Source organism: Protopterus annectens, chromosome 14.part0, assembly GCF_019279795.1.
Source record: "Protopterus annectens isolate FY-2018-M chromosome 14.part0, PAN1.0, whole genome shotgun sequence".
NCBI lineage: Eukaryota > Metazoa > Chordata > Ceratodontiformes > Protopteridae > Protopterus > Protopterus annectens.
This window is the reverse complement of record NC_056748.1, coordinates 943,319,818-943,335,244: the sequence shown is the minus strand read 5'-3', so window position 1 is coordinate 943,335,244 and position 15,427 is coordinate 943,319,818.

Sequence of the window (15,427 nt, the reverse complement as noted above, 5' to 3'; positions counted from 1 at the left end):
AACTTCTCACTTCTCAAAACCGAAGTGGAATCCTTCAAGGCCCCAGGGCCAGTGGAAACTACAGCCCAAACTGCAGAATCCTATATAAATGCATTCTACGGACATCTCCAGGAATGCATGGATCATGCTATCCCAAACAAAACCAAGACCCAATCATCCAAAGGCAGGCGTCCAGTCTGGTGGACCCCTGCCATAAATAAACTGTACAACAGAAGGAGGAAGCTACTACATGATAGAGCAAAATCCCTAATAGGGAAGGCATCTCTGATCAATACTAGCAAAAATTACGATCCCTCATAAAATCCTCCAAGGCCAGCTTCGAGAGAAAAATTGCACAGGACACCAAAGACAATCATAAGGCTTTTTCAGTTATGTTAGAAACCTGGGTTGCAACTCCCAGATTTGTTTTGAGTTGATTCTAAATGACAAAAATACACTGAACCCACAGACATCGCCAATATCCTGGCAGACAGGTTCAGTGCAAACTTCTCCCCCACCCAAAAGAGCAAGTATCTATCCCAGCAGAGGGCTGCCTCCCAAACATCTCAGATGCTCAGGTGAAGGCTGCCCTCTCCAAAGCAAAAAACACTGCTTCCATCGGACCAGATGGCGTCCCAGGTTGCGTCCTACATGAACTACAAGAGGAACTAATCCCTCAAATAAAACAGCTATACAATCTCAGCCTCACTACAGGATATGTGCCCACAGAATGGCATACAGCAACAGTGGTCCCACTCCACAAAGGTGGAGCCTCTACGGACCCGGGAAACTATTGCCCCATAAGCCTAACTAGCTTAGTCTGCAAGGCTATGGAGAGGATCATCATGGAGCTCATAAACAAAGACATTGGGGACCTACAGACACTAGATCCTACCCAGTTCGACTTTGTCAAGGGCAGATCCTGCCTTTTGAACCTGGTTGACTTCTTTGAAACAGTCACCAAAGCCATAGATGAAGGGAAGGTAGTCCACACAGCCTATCTGGACCTTGCAAAGGCATTTGACACAATACCCCACTCGGGCATCATAGATAAGCTATCCAACTTAAATATAAACCCCTATGTCACAAGATGGGTCACAAACTGGCTCAAAGACAGAACCCACAGAGTGAGAGTTGCTGGAGCCATGTCAGACTCGAAACCGGTCACAAGTGGCATCCCACAGGGTTCTGTCCTGGGACCACTCTTGTTCGGTATATACTTTTCCGAGGTACAGGCAAGCGTGGGAGGACTATGGCTCACCAAGTTCGCAGACGACTGCAAACTGGGCACCATAATCAACTCTCCAGCTGACACAAACATCCTTCAAAAAGGTCTCACAGAGACAGATAACTGGTGCCAGCGCCATGGTTTAAATCTAAATGCCAAAAAATGTATAGTCATACCCTTTGGCAAAAACAATGTGCCCACAAATTACCACATAGGCAGAAACCCATTAAGTACAGAGAAAGTTATTAGGGACCTGGGGACCCAAGTTGATAGCAATCTCTCCTTTGAAAACCACATTGCCAAAGTGGTTAGAAAGACCTTCTACATAGCCCACCTCATCACGAAGGGTTTCACATCCCTCAGCAGGCATGACTCCCCTTTTAACTATAATATTGACAACAACCCCCAGAAAATTGATCCCATATAGTTAGAGATCTGAGACCTAATGCTGATAATGAACTGTCCTTTGATCACCAGATATTATCCAATATTGTAAAGTCATTTTTCATTGAACTGCTTGCATCTAAAGGTATAGTGTGCAGATCCAGCGATGTAATCGATTGTTCCACTGTACTCAGCACTCATTAAGTCGATCATTGAGCATAATGCTTCCTTTCAGTATGTACCTGTCCAAACACGTGTCACAATGGGAATAACCACAACGCTTTCTCAGTGCAAAAAAAAATAAAAAAATCAGTCGCCTAAATCATAAAAACTATGCAGGCTGTCTCAAATCTATGTCTCTCATCTAAGTATCATACAGGCTATGGAGAAGTGACCTCTACCTTTGTATAGAACCTTAACAGACCCTGTTCTATCAGATCAACTACACATTCACAAGTCTGATGGTGCCATAAAAAAGACCATTCAAGGGACCCAGATCTTTTTTTGCAAAATTAGTAGAACATGCTGGAAGGATAGGTATAGATCATAGAGCATACCAGTATGAAACCGTGTTCCATTCCACATAAAGCAGAGCACTTCTCTTACTCCTTTCAAATGTAATTTGGATGAATGGATGGATAGCCACAAATTCACACTGGTTTAGCACTACTGACCTCATGATTAGGGGAAACGTAATTACCCCAACATATACTTGCCTGGCCCACCTTTGGATATTCATATTGCAAAACATAAGGACTAATAACTGTCATGAGAATGTAAGGCTAGGTTTTGTAAGATCCTCACAGATCAATAGCCTAGTAAGTACCTATAAACCCTTACAGAAAAGCAGATTTGAGACTCATTAAAAATAAGGTGCAAATGAAGACATGTTAGTGACAATTATGAGTGCTCTGTCATTTTGGTTACCAGAGCATCCCTCAAGGAAAAATAAGTGGCAGACAGTTCAGCAGTTTTAATTACATTCTACCACATAAAAACACCACAGACATAGGTGTTAAACACAAAAGGAAGCCAACATCCTGAGAAACTGTGTTAAGAGATACACATTCTGTGTTACACAAGTAATTATCCCCCCTTTAGGATGCTACCTCTGTCAGAATAGTTATTTGGATAACAGTAGTGGTCAGGTGCACCTGTGCTACAACAAGCACCCACATCTGTATCTCATAACTCAAACACCTTTTCACAGTCACATCTAACAAGGTTGGGGGGAGGCCACTGCCACAGGACAATCAACCTCCCTTCCAATACACACACACACACACACACACACACACACACACACACACACACACACACACACACACACACACACAAACTCACACACACATACCAAGGGACAGTAGCCATTGACTCAAGAAAAACAGCCCCAACACCAGCTATGCAGCCCTAATCAGTGTGTAGAACATATGAAACCAACAAACCCTACCCATGTCAGCATATTAAAGCATGCAAAAATGTGTCAGCATACTTTCTCTATGATATATGTACCTATTTACACCCACAAATATTTGTCTACTAGGTGTATGGATGCCCCCCAACAAGAAATGGATGACAGGGATTAGAAACATTTAGCCCTGCAGTGAATGCTGTCTTGCTACAGGTACTTGGAATACATAGGAGGTAGATGTTCAGGAGTGGGGGGGAGCACCCACCAACCTCTCCATGACTTTGTATGGGAAACAATAAAGCACAGTGCAAATGCCAATGATGGGAGAAAACACATATACACCAGTGTCAGATGTGTGTGAGTAACATAAGAAAAAATGGCCTCAAAGAAGACACACAACATAGTGAAATGGATAGCAACAGTGGAGGTGATCTGCCAACAATCCCACAATCAGAGAGGAAGAATCCTTTCTGGAATCCCTTAATGGTGGTGCTGAGGGGATAGGCATTTTACTTGGAGGTATCAGCACAGAATCTAGGGATAGCCAAATGCTTTGTATCTATCATGGAGAGCAGAAAAGCATGTGGGCAGGCAGCAGATGGCTTACTGCAACACTGTGTATACCCATGAAATAATGCTTACAATAACCATCTTCCCACCTTTCATAGTTATATAGGCATGCAGACACAGGTAGTAGTTGCCATCATACCTCTCAACCGTCCAGATTTTCACAGAATGTCCAGATTTTTGCCTCATATATTTGGTCTGTTCTTCATGAGATTTGTGGTTTTCTGGCAAATCACTGGGATGATCTAAGGAATGAAGTCACTAAATAATGATATACATTTGAGTTTCCGACTTCAAATATTTAATAAAATGCATGTTAAGACAAACCATGTTATTCTAGCAACTTTCTAAGTTTATAAGAGCAATATTTAAAATCTTTCTCTATTTTGGGGTCTTTGTCCCCCAATTATGATAGGCTTTGTCCAGATTTCTTGGACTAAGGGGTTGAGAGGTATGATTGCCATGGATAGATGTTCATAGTTGGGCTCTGAGACTTCAAATTTTACCATGAAGCACACCATGAAAAACATGGGCAGTATATAATCAAATGGTGAGTTACATGTTTATATCCACAGAGACCAGAATCTGTACTATGACATCTATGAAGGCTGGGAGACAACAACAACAGGCTAAATTTAGTCCCCTATTAGGACCTGACAGCCATGCCAACTTGCAATTTGAGTCACATTCCCTGAATACACTAATACTTCCCATCTTACTCCTGAGTAGACATATATCTATGGGCCAGGATGGCAAAGCAGCCTCTCCCAAACACACCCAACAAACTTCACAGCTTGGTGTTCTGACAACCCATTCTTCACTGATACAATGGTCATTACTAGGGGCGGCCAAGAAGGCGTGGATGAGTATACTGCTTCTGACATTCAGATGCCCATGGTAAGGTGCGCTAACAGCATGACATTGTATTGTTCACCATCTCAGACATTCCCAAACAAGCATGCAACTCTCAGCCTCAACTGAGAAATATAGTGGGCTGCAATATGGGCACAATCTGCTGCTACAGACAATAAATGTGAGATGATCGGTGTTGTTTGTGGCCTTTAGGAAATAGTGGAGACCAAACATAATGTATTGTTAGCCTTATGCTCTTCACAGATGGCCACATTGCTCTATCTGCCACCTCACTGAGAATGTTATCCTATCATGTGTGCCTTGCAGTCCTGTATGGCCAATGCATAAAACTGTGTATGCATATGCGTAGTGGATGCATAGGACAGCCACTGCAAGTTACTTGATCTGCACCTGCTAAAGATGAGGTACCTCCATCCTTACACCAGTGGAGGGGGTCAGACATAATGCAAGCTTATTCAATGAGGGATGTTTTGTGAAAAAGTACCATATAAGTCCTGTTTCACCAGTTCTTCTACATCTGCTGTGTCCAGTGGGCATTTGGGTTTGCAAATCTGTCACAGTGTCAGATCCATACTGTAAGGTCCTATAGTCTCTCTCTCTCTCTCTCTCTTTCTCTCTCTATCACAACTCCCCATGACTGTTGCTCCCACTGCATAGTCTTATAGAAGTGCTCCCATCCACACCAGTGAGGAGATCATTTTTGACTGAGATACCACCTTTCACAATGACTGCCATCTCCCACCTACTGAGGCATTTTATACAAATTATGATATCAGCTACCAATGCCACCACTCTGTTTGAGTGGTACAAATCAAGATGCCCCATGCACAGCATGATTTAACCATGCACTGCTCAACATAGCTCTTAGATAATACTGCAGGTATCATTTTATAGCTAATTTATTCTACTCTTTCTTTTCCCTCCTCTCCAGCTCTGCTTCTTGCTGTTTGATCTTTCACTAATCCTTCCCGCTGTCCTTTCCTTCCTTCCATTCTCTTTCCCATATCCAGTTACTCTAACCCTTCTAGACCTACACTCTTCTCTCCACACCAACCCTCTGCACAATCTATCTGGCTATTACCCGAGAACTCATCTCTACAACTCCTGTTTATGTTCTGCACTACATTGCAACAACTATCCCTGTTTTGACCTGATACTGCTTGGCAACCATAAAGGAATGCGACTTATTTTTTAAAATAAGAGCAAAAAGCAAAAAAAGCAAAAGAAGCAAAAGAGCAAGTATCTATCCCGGCAGAGGGCTGCCTCCCAAACCTCTCTGATGCTCAGGTGAAGGCCGTCCTCTCCAAAGCAAAAAACACTGCTTCCATCGGACCAGATGGCGTCCCAGGTTGCGTCCTACATGAACTCCAAGAGGAACTAATCCCTCAAATAAAACAGCTATACAATCTCAGCCTCACTACAGGATATGTGCCCACAGAATGGCGTACAGCAACAGTGGTCCCACTCCACAAAGGTGGAGCCTCTACGGACCCTGGAAGCTATCGCCCCATAAGCCTAACTAGCTTAGTCTGCAAGGCTATGGAGAGGATCATCATGGAGCTCATAAACAAAGACATTGGGGGCCTACAGACACTAGATCCTACCCAGTTCGGCTTTGTCAAGGGCAGATCCTGCCTTTTGAACCTGGTTGACTTCTTCGAAACAGTCACCAAAGCCATAGATGAAGGGAAGGTAGTCCACACAGCCTATCTGGACCTTGCAAAGGCATTTGACACAATACCCCACTCGGGCATCATAGATAAGCTATCCAGCTTAAATATAAACCCCTATGTCACAAGATGGGTCACAAACTGGCTCAAAGACAGAACCCACAGAGTGAGAGTTGCTGGAGCCATGTCAGACTCGAAACCGGTCACAAGTGGCATCCCACAGGGTTCTGTCCTGGGACCACTCTTGTTCGGTATATACTTTTCTGAGGTACAGGCAAACATGGGAGGACTATGGCTCACCAAGTTCGCAGACGACTGCAAACTGGGCGCCATAATCGACTCTCCAGCTGACACAAACATCCTTCATAAAGGTCTCACAGAGACAAATAACTGGTGCCAGCACCATGGTTTAAAGCTAAATGCCAAAAAATGTATAGTCATACCCTTTGGCAAAAACAATGTGCCCACAAATTACCACATAGGCGGAAACCCATTAAGTACAGAGAAAGTTATTAGGGACCTGGGGACCCAAGTTGATAGCAATCTCTCTTTTGAAAACCACATTGCCAAAGTGGTTAGAAAGACCTTCTACATAGCCCACCTCATCACGAAGGGTTTCACATCTAGATCAAGAGAGGTAATCGTGCCCCTTTATTCATCCCTCATCAGGCCCATCATAGAATACAATGCCCCTTTTGGGATGTACCTTACCCGACACCTGCAGCAATTAGAAAGACCCCAAAAGTATCTCACCAAGAGGATCAAGGGTCTCAAACAGATGCCATATGCTGCTCAGTTAAAAAAACTCCAGCTCTAGTCAGTTGCATACCGCCTACTTCGAGGCGATCTATGCCTGACATACAAAGCTATGTTAAATCCAGAATTAATGGACATGCTCCACCTCAGTGAATCTAAATCCCTTAGAGCCACACGCTCGAGGGACTTGAACCTCAGCACAGAAATAAATAGAACTTGCTGGAGGGACAGGTTCATAACCCAGAGGCTCCCTTCGTTCTGGAATAGAATTCCAGTTCATGTGAGGCAGAGCACCTCACTGAATCTCTTCAAGAAGAATCTCGATAGGTGGATGGGGGATCGTAGGTTTGTCCCAGGGATTACTCCCGTGTCACTGTTAGACAGAGGCACAGTAAACTAAACCTTAAAAAGGGCACAATATACTCAAATCAAGGGGTGGTGTAAGCCATACAGAATCGGGCTAGGCTTATAATTGCCCCAGGGCGGATAGCCTAGTATGAACCTATGAACCTATAAAACTGATCTATTGTGAATCTACTTTGTATATGTAATTTGAAAAATTATCAGTTCAGTGCAAATGTAAATCTGTAGGATTATCTCTGATGCCTGCTATTATTTCTTCATAGGCTTACTCTGTATTATTATATCCTACTAGAAAACTTATTGCTTATAGGTATATGCTAGGCTAATAACTACCAGGGCCTTCATAAGCCTAGCCGTGCAATCCAACCCAATTGTGTCCCTATGCATCATGGGTATTTATTAGGATGGGGTATGTTAGTTAGGAAGTTTCTAGTGGTTATGTGGGGAGATATGTTAGTTTGGGCATTACTGTCTGCCTCTGTCTATCAGACATGGAAGCCAGACTCGGGGTGAATTTCCAATTTCTTATCCATTGGTCAAGGTTACACTTAAAGAGAGGATGGACTCTACTTCATGTGGACAGCCTGTTCCAGAACATGAAGATCCTCTGAGACACATATCTGTCTCATCAACATGTTTTATTTAAGTCATAAGCACAATTTAAATCCTTGGATGTATTGGTTCTGATGCTGTTCATTTTGCGAATGTGCAAAAGCTCCATCAGTGCTGGATTTGGTCATGTCTTGTATACATAAATTGCCTCTCAATAACCTTTAGAAGACAGATTATAGAGATATAGAGCATTAAGGTGATCCATATAGGACAATGTGTTTATACCTCAGATTCTCCTAGTAAGAAATCTTTGTGGCCATGCCAACTATTGCATATGTCTTGTCAGGTACATGCCAAAGAGGGCATTATGCTCAATCATGGGTCTGATAAGGACCGAATAAAATGGCACTATGACTTCATTAGACCTGGATGCCATGTCCACACTTATAAGTTGGGCCACATAGAATTATTGTCTTACCACATTGGCTACATGTTGGTCAAATACCAGATTTCTGTCTACATATGTTCACAGATCCCTGACTATTACATCAACTCTTAGGGGTGTCTTATCGATGGAGTAACTAACCTGTGTGGCAGTTTTCCCAAAAGGCACTATAATACATTTCTTGGTATTGAGTTTTAGTCCATGACTTTGTCACCAGGCATTTCTTTCTGTTAGACCCTCTTGTAAGATGTCTGTGTCATAGAGGAAATCTAAGATAACTCCTAATTTGTACTCATCTGTGAACTCGTTCAACCAAAGGCCCCTAATATTAATCTTTACCTCTGGTAATAGGAGCAATGCTAGCATTGATCCCTGAGATACCTCACTGGTGACTGGTCTATTAGTGGAGGTATAACCAGTCCTGACTTCCTAGGTCTTGTCTGTCAGCCAGCTGGCAATCTAACAAGTTATGCAGTGGTGTGTCAACTATATCCAAATAAGGTATTGTATCGAGTGCCTTAGCCAGGTCCAGGTAGGTGGTATGCACCCTTTTCCTCCCATCCATTGCTTTGGTAACCTTTTCAAAGATGTCCACCGGGTTGAGTATGTATGGCCTTCCCTTGACAAAACCAAACTGAGTTGGATTCAGTGGCTGAAGGCTGCCTATTTCTTTGTTGATCATTTCCATGAAAGCTTGTTCAATGGCTTTGCAGGTCTATAGATTCTGGGGCCAGCTGATGGTCCACCCTTGTGAAGTGGAATAACCATTGCAATCCTCCATTCTCATGGTGCAAAAGGTGTTTTGAAGCTATAATTGAAAAGTGACACAAGTGGTCCTGATAGGCCATGTTTCAAACTATATAGGAGGCATCCTGGGATATTGATAGGGCCCATTGAGGCTGTGTTTTTGGCCTTAGTGTGTGCCACCAGGACCTTCTCCCTGTTAATAGTTGGAGGGGTTGTGCTAGTAGGTATTTCATGGGGGGAGCCAGGGAGAGTGGGGGTAAAATTTGAACTGAATTCATCAGCCAACAAATGTGTTACGTCATTCTGCTCAGTGAATCTGACACCATTGACCACCATTTTGGCACACTGATGTGGCTGCCTTTGACATTTCAGATACAGCTGTAGAAAGCCTCTGGGTTTTCTTTAGCCTATAAGGCTATCTTGACCTCATAATTGGCCTTGCTGGGCTTAATTAATCTTCTTAGTTTTCTGTTTAGTTTAATTAGATAGCTCCCATTATTATGGGTATTGTTCTTTCTAATTTTAGCAATAACTTTTTTCCTTTTGTTATATACCCTATTAAGGTTAGGATTTCACCAGCCTGGTATTTTTTTAGAGTTTGTTTTTGGCTTACTTCTAGTAGGTAAGGCAGCCTCTATAAAGCCATTTGCAGGGTTGCACAGGGTCTCTCTGAACAATTCCTCATAAGTTGCTGGAGACTCTGGGTTGAGAGGGGCATCAAATTTTTGACAAACTATCCCTTAATAGGAACTATTCCAAAGCAAACTACATGCTAACTGTTACAAGCTTTGCCATGGTTACTGAATTGATTTTTATTTTGAAGGAGATAGCTTTTTGATCTGACCTCACCAGTGAGGATGTGTCACTGGGGGAGGTGGGTGCAGCATAGGTCAGTACCAGATCCCCTATGTTTGAAACTCTGGTGGGTGTGCAAACTATCTTATCTTGTGGAATCATTGTGCCTGTGAGTATGAGGCAGTACATGTTTGCCAGTCTATAAAGGGGTAGTTACAATCTCCCATGAGTAGGGCATTTGGTTTAATGATGAGTGTTCTCCAGTAGGTCTAGGTATGAGCTATGGGATTCTAGGAACAAAGAGGGTGACCTATAGCTTGCTAGCATATGGTATGGTATGGGATTTTGTCTATGGTGATTTACATGTAGATAAATTCTAGGGCATTATCCTGTTTAACCAATGTAGAGTTATGCTTGCTGCTAATACTGGCTGAGAATCCTCCACCTTTTGTCCCTGTCTGTACAGCTGACAGTCCAAATGTGTGGAAGGCACCAAAGCCTTGCACTGCCTGCAGAATTAAATTATGTCTCAGCAACACCACAGGTATTTATTTTCTCCAGAGTGAGGAGGACTTTCAGCATGTGGGGTTTCTTGTTTTGGTTACTAGCACTGAGCAATAACACCCTTATGTTTCTTTCAGTTTTATTTTCCTACCACAAAACAAACTACTTTGACAAGGCAATTTCAAGTATTAGGGGATTTACAATGATGATTCAAAGGCAAACATTAAGAAACAAAGGAAAAATATAGTAGTAGCACTCTAAACAGTTAACTGAACTGCAAAACAATAAAATAAATCTCATATCTGCCAAGGTTGGAGCAGGATTTACTCAAGACCCCCCTCATAGTGTGGCGAGAATGCCAAGTAGAAGGGACCTCTGGGAAAATGAGAAGACAATTGGTAGTAAGGGAGATTTACTCAAGTGCAATACTGGTTTGCTGTATGGGCCCTTAGTATTATAGATATATTGAAAATGATCGGTGGGAAAGTACTTAAATAGGTTACACAACAGACAATAGCAATGAAAGAGAGGAGGGATGGACTTTGGAAATCAGATAAGGAGCAAAAGCCAGAGACACAGCCTATTAAAACCACAACAAGAGAAGGGTGTGAAGGTTAGGGGGGAAAAAATCAAACTATATCTCTAGTGCTTATGGTTAGAATTTCAGAAATGTTTAGCTTAATGTCTCAGTGGGAGGTGGGGCAGATTCAAAGAAAAGGGGGAAAACAGTAGCAAGGTGAACAGCAAGCTTATTGTAACTTCTTTTCTCTTTTGTATTCTTTGGCTTTTTCATATTTATGTATGGAGTTTTTCTCCTCAGGCCTCTGCTGATAAGGTGTTTGTGTTTGCTGATCCAGTCAGGCTATCCCACTAAACAAATGTAAGTAAGTAAATAAATAAATACATGCATACATAAATGAATAAATAAAATATTGTTCTGTGTGACATTGCACTGTCACTGTGGACACATCGGGGTCTACAAAGGTAGACTGGACATTTTCTGTTACCTGGACTGCCATATACTGTCAATGATGCCATGAAGAGGGTTGCTATGCAGGTACTGCTTGTGGTCTGCTAAGGAGGTCAGTGTGGGCTGTGCTGTTGTATTACTGGCGGGTCCTGGGAATACTTCCTGGCTTGCTTACTGACCCTCAGTCATGTTGTTCAGCATGCAGAGTACCCCAAATATCTGGCATGCTGTAGTGGATGTATACTGCAGTAGCCCCCATACAGGTCCAAGCAGTGAAACTGCAACTTCTGCTGGTCAAAAATACACTCAGCCAAATTTATTCTTTGAATATGTGTGATGTATTACTGTTCAGTCAAGCTATGTAGGATCTATACAAGTATCAGCAGCCAGAGCTCCAGGGTAACCTGTCTCACTGGTAACACATTAGTGACAGGATGGACAGAATCAGGGAAGGGGTAAGTGTTCTGCACCTCTTATGTACATAGCTGTGGCCATGTAGGTGCAACAGTGTGTCTGCATTTACCTAATAGCTGGCCATGTAGGATGTTTCCACAGAAAGTGGTGATAAAACTGACTTGTATGCAATATGTGGGGATCATGGGCACTATCACGGTGCTTTACAAACAGACAGACTAGTTATGAGCCCCCTGTATCATACATTTCCTGGCAGATGATGGAATGATAGCTCTTATTACTGTTGTAATACTCTCTGTGAACAACTAGTGGGGTCTTTGCTGCCACATAGGAAGACAGGCAATACATAGAAGCCATGCATGGTGGTGGATCTCTCCCCTGGTGTACTGAGAGAGCAGATATACTCATCCGCACGTTTAACCATTGTATAGAGGAATGTCCTGAATATTCTGCAGTCTGCTGCCTATATAACACCCAGAGTGTTCCCAGTTTGTCTAGGGCAATTCCCTGTAACCAGTAAAGTAAGTGTTATACATAGTTTGGCACCCACAGGTATAGGAAGTTCATGCATTCCTTCAGTTCCAGTATGTAGGCCTTACATGTCTACCAATGCCTTTACCTGCAAAAACCTGTACACCTGTTAGCTGGTATGAGCAATCCTCTGTTTGTATCAGATTTTGTTGTATGTGGCTACATCACAGAACAGAGAGACTGCCACCGTCAGTAAGCAAATTCTGAGTCATGTAGCAAGTTACTGCTGTAACCAGTTTGTTTGAGGCACCACAGTTTTTGGTCATGCTCTTTGCTTTTATACTCAAATGCAAATACCTATGCCATTTCACTCATAGGCACATAGGTAAGTTCTAGGCTAGCTGCCCTTGTGGGTCATTTTAAGGCTAGCCAATTTGCCTTTCAAAGGTGAGAATCAAACCTTGTACCTTGAATCTGTGACATAAACACCTTAACCATTATCCCAACCCCACAACCACCCAACCCTAAAATCAGGGACATTTTGCAAAATCCTGGACAGTTCATTGGTAATTACTAGCCTAGCTGCCCTTGTGGGCCATTTTAAGCTTAGTCAGTTTCCCTCAAAGGTGGAATCAAACCCTCTATCTTGTGTATGTGAGGGAAACACTTAAACTATTAAGACAATCTCCAACCCCACTCTTGATGACTATGGCTCACTATTTTCTTTTCACTTTTCCAATTTGCATGTCATTATTCACTCGGTAAGCAGTATTTCTTTATTTTCATGTTGTTATGTCATATTGTAGACACCTCTTTTTTGCATTATTTTGCCCACTGCCCCATAACACTGTTTGTTGTGCATTCTCCTTTGGTGCATGCCTGCACTGCATACTTTCATTAATGTTTATAAATAGCCCTTATTCTTTTCAGTAGTAACCTTACACACACAGCAGTATTTATCACACTAGAGCATGATACTTCAATAAAGGCAGTGCAGAAAACTGACAGCGCACACATATCTTATATAGACATATACAGTGCAGGAAAACACACAAACAACGCAAACAAAACGTTTATACACATTCATAGTTTAGCAATGCGGAGGATACCACAAAAGAGAAGTTAAGGAATTAATGACTAATAGTACTGAAATTCAGCTCAGCAGAACTAATATATTTCTTGCTGTGATAGCTGACAACCACTAATTAGGTTCTTTTACAGCTAATTATACCAGCCCACACCACAAGTGGAAAATATTAACTATAACAGTATAATTTCCAGTATGGTGAAGATTCACGTATTAGACAGTTTACAGAAAACTTTCTTAACCTCAGTAATATTAACAGCTCTGTATTTAACATTGCTTCAAACAAATATCAAGGTATAGTCGAGCCCCATCCCAGATTTAATATGCGTATTAATGAACTGCTTTGCCTAAACTGATATGCTATGTCCTTCATTTCTAATATATGCTGGTAAGTCATCTCCCATCTACTTAAAATTACATTTTTTATAAGCTTTTAAAAGTTTTTTTAGCCAAATTTAGAAATCGCAGAGAAACACGTTTGTGAATTTTCTTAGCTATGGGTTACAAAGAACTCTGAAGCCCCTTTCAATAATTTGAATACTTTTGAAAGGCCCACCAACCAATATAAAATGTTTTGTGTGTGGAATACAATCTCTCATGTTCAGTTTTGTCCGGAATACCCCCATACTGTGACATTTTCCCATCTTCAGTAAACTTTTGCATCAGGCAACACTAATCATACAGATAGAAGTGATACAGAAATAGTATATGCTGTTCTTATCATTAGTGGGGAACAATTATAGTACGTTATCTGTGAGCTTGCCTCATCCTATATTTTAGTAAACACATATATCTTTGTCATTAAGGCTGAAATGTCTACATTAGTTTAAAAATAGAAGCATTAATAGGATCTATTTAACTCCTTAGAACTTTAGCTAAAGTGTTCAGTGAAGCTGCTTCCCTCACAGATGTAACAGACACTTTGCTTAGGAAGTCCTCATACTGATTGCAACAGAGCATCGGCCATATCATATTCCATGTTGCTGATTCATGGGTGGTCTGGTTTTCTTTAAAACAAGTGTCCACACTTCTACAAGGATCTCATTGGTTGTTGATGTTCATTCTCATTATATTTCTTTGTAGCAGTTTTTTGATTCAAGAGAACATAGATGTTGTTTTAGGGGTGTTTAGACTTTATTTGTCATACCTCCTTAGCAGTTTTACCAACATTGGCCTTAGATATACTGTATTCTGAAGCTATGAAGCTAAGCAGCCTGCCCACATTCACTATACAAAAGTAAAACAATATGGTAGCCAAGCAAACTTGCAAAATAAACATTTAAACTACTTTAAATCTGGCCATGTCTTGGTAAAAAAAATGTGAGTTTTACACAAAACTGAATTATGGTGGTGTGGTACAGTGACAGATCACTGGGAATACATTCCTCTCTTCTTTGCTGCCATCTTGTATCTGTGAGAGAAAAAATAATTTCCCCAAAACAGGACAACAAAATAACATGGGCTCTACAAGAGAGGATACAGAAGGTGTGATGAAAGAGCTTACTGTGCATCCCAGGGAGCAAAATGGAGTAAAGAAAGAATATTACAGAAGCATTCATGTTCCTGAGAATCATTGAGGATGGGCAAGAGGAACAATCTTTAAGATTAAGAGTTGTACAAATAGCAACATCGCAAATTGAAGATAAGGGCAGCCAAAGGTAATATGAGAAAATATCATTTTCAAATAGATAGTTAACAGTTGGTGGAGTAGCCATTCTTGGGAAGCTGTAGAATTAGAAGGCAAAAGAATCCAATAATTCCTGTGACATATATAAAGTAATACCATTGTGGGGAAGGAGAAGAATGTTAACTTTTAGTTAAAAAATGATTCTGTCTCTTGTCTCTGTGTTGCAAAGACAAACTATGCATTGTTTTGAATCAGTTTGAAAACAGACAGCTACAAGGCATATAACATTTTCCTTTCTATTAATATCATGTGAAAAAATGTGGTATAAGATCATTTGCTTTTGTGAATCTGACTAGGTGTAAAACTTTGCAGAGGATGCAATTATTGTGAGAAAAATATATATTTTTAAAAAAATGACAAGATGACATTTTACAAGAGTAAATCTATTAGTCCTCTATGCTGTATAAAACGAACGAACATGCAAAACCATTTAATTTCATTGAGAGTGGCCTACATGAATTATGTTTTTTCTTACTAAAACAGAAACAAGGTTGAATTGTAAATGATACATATGAAAATGTGCT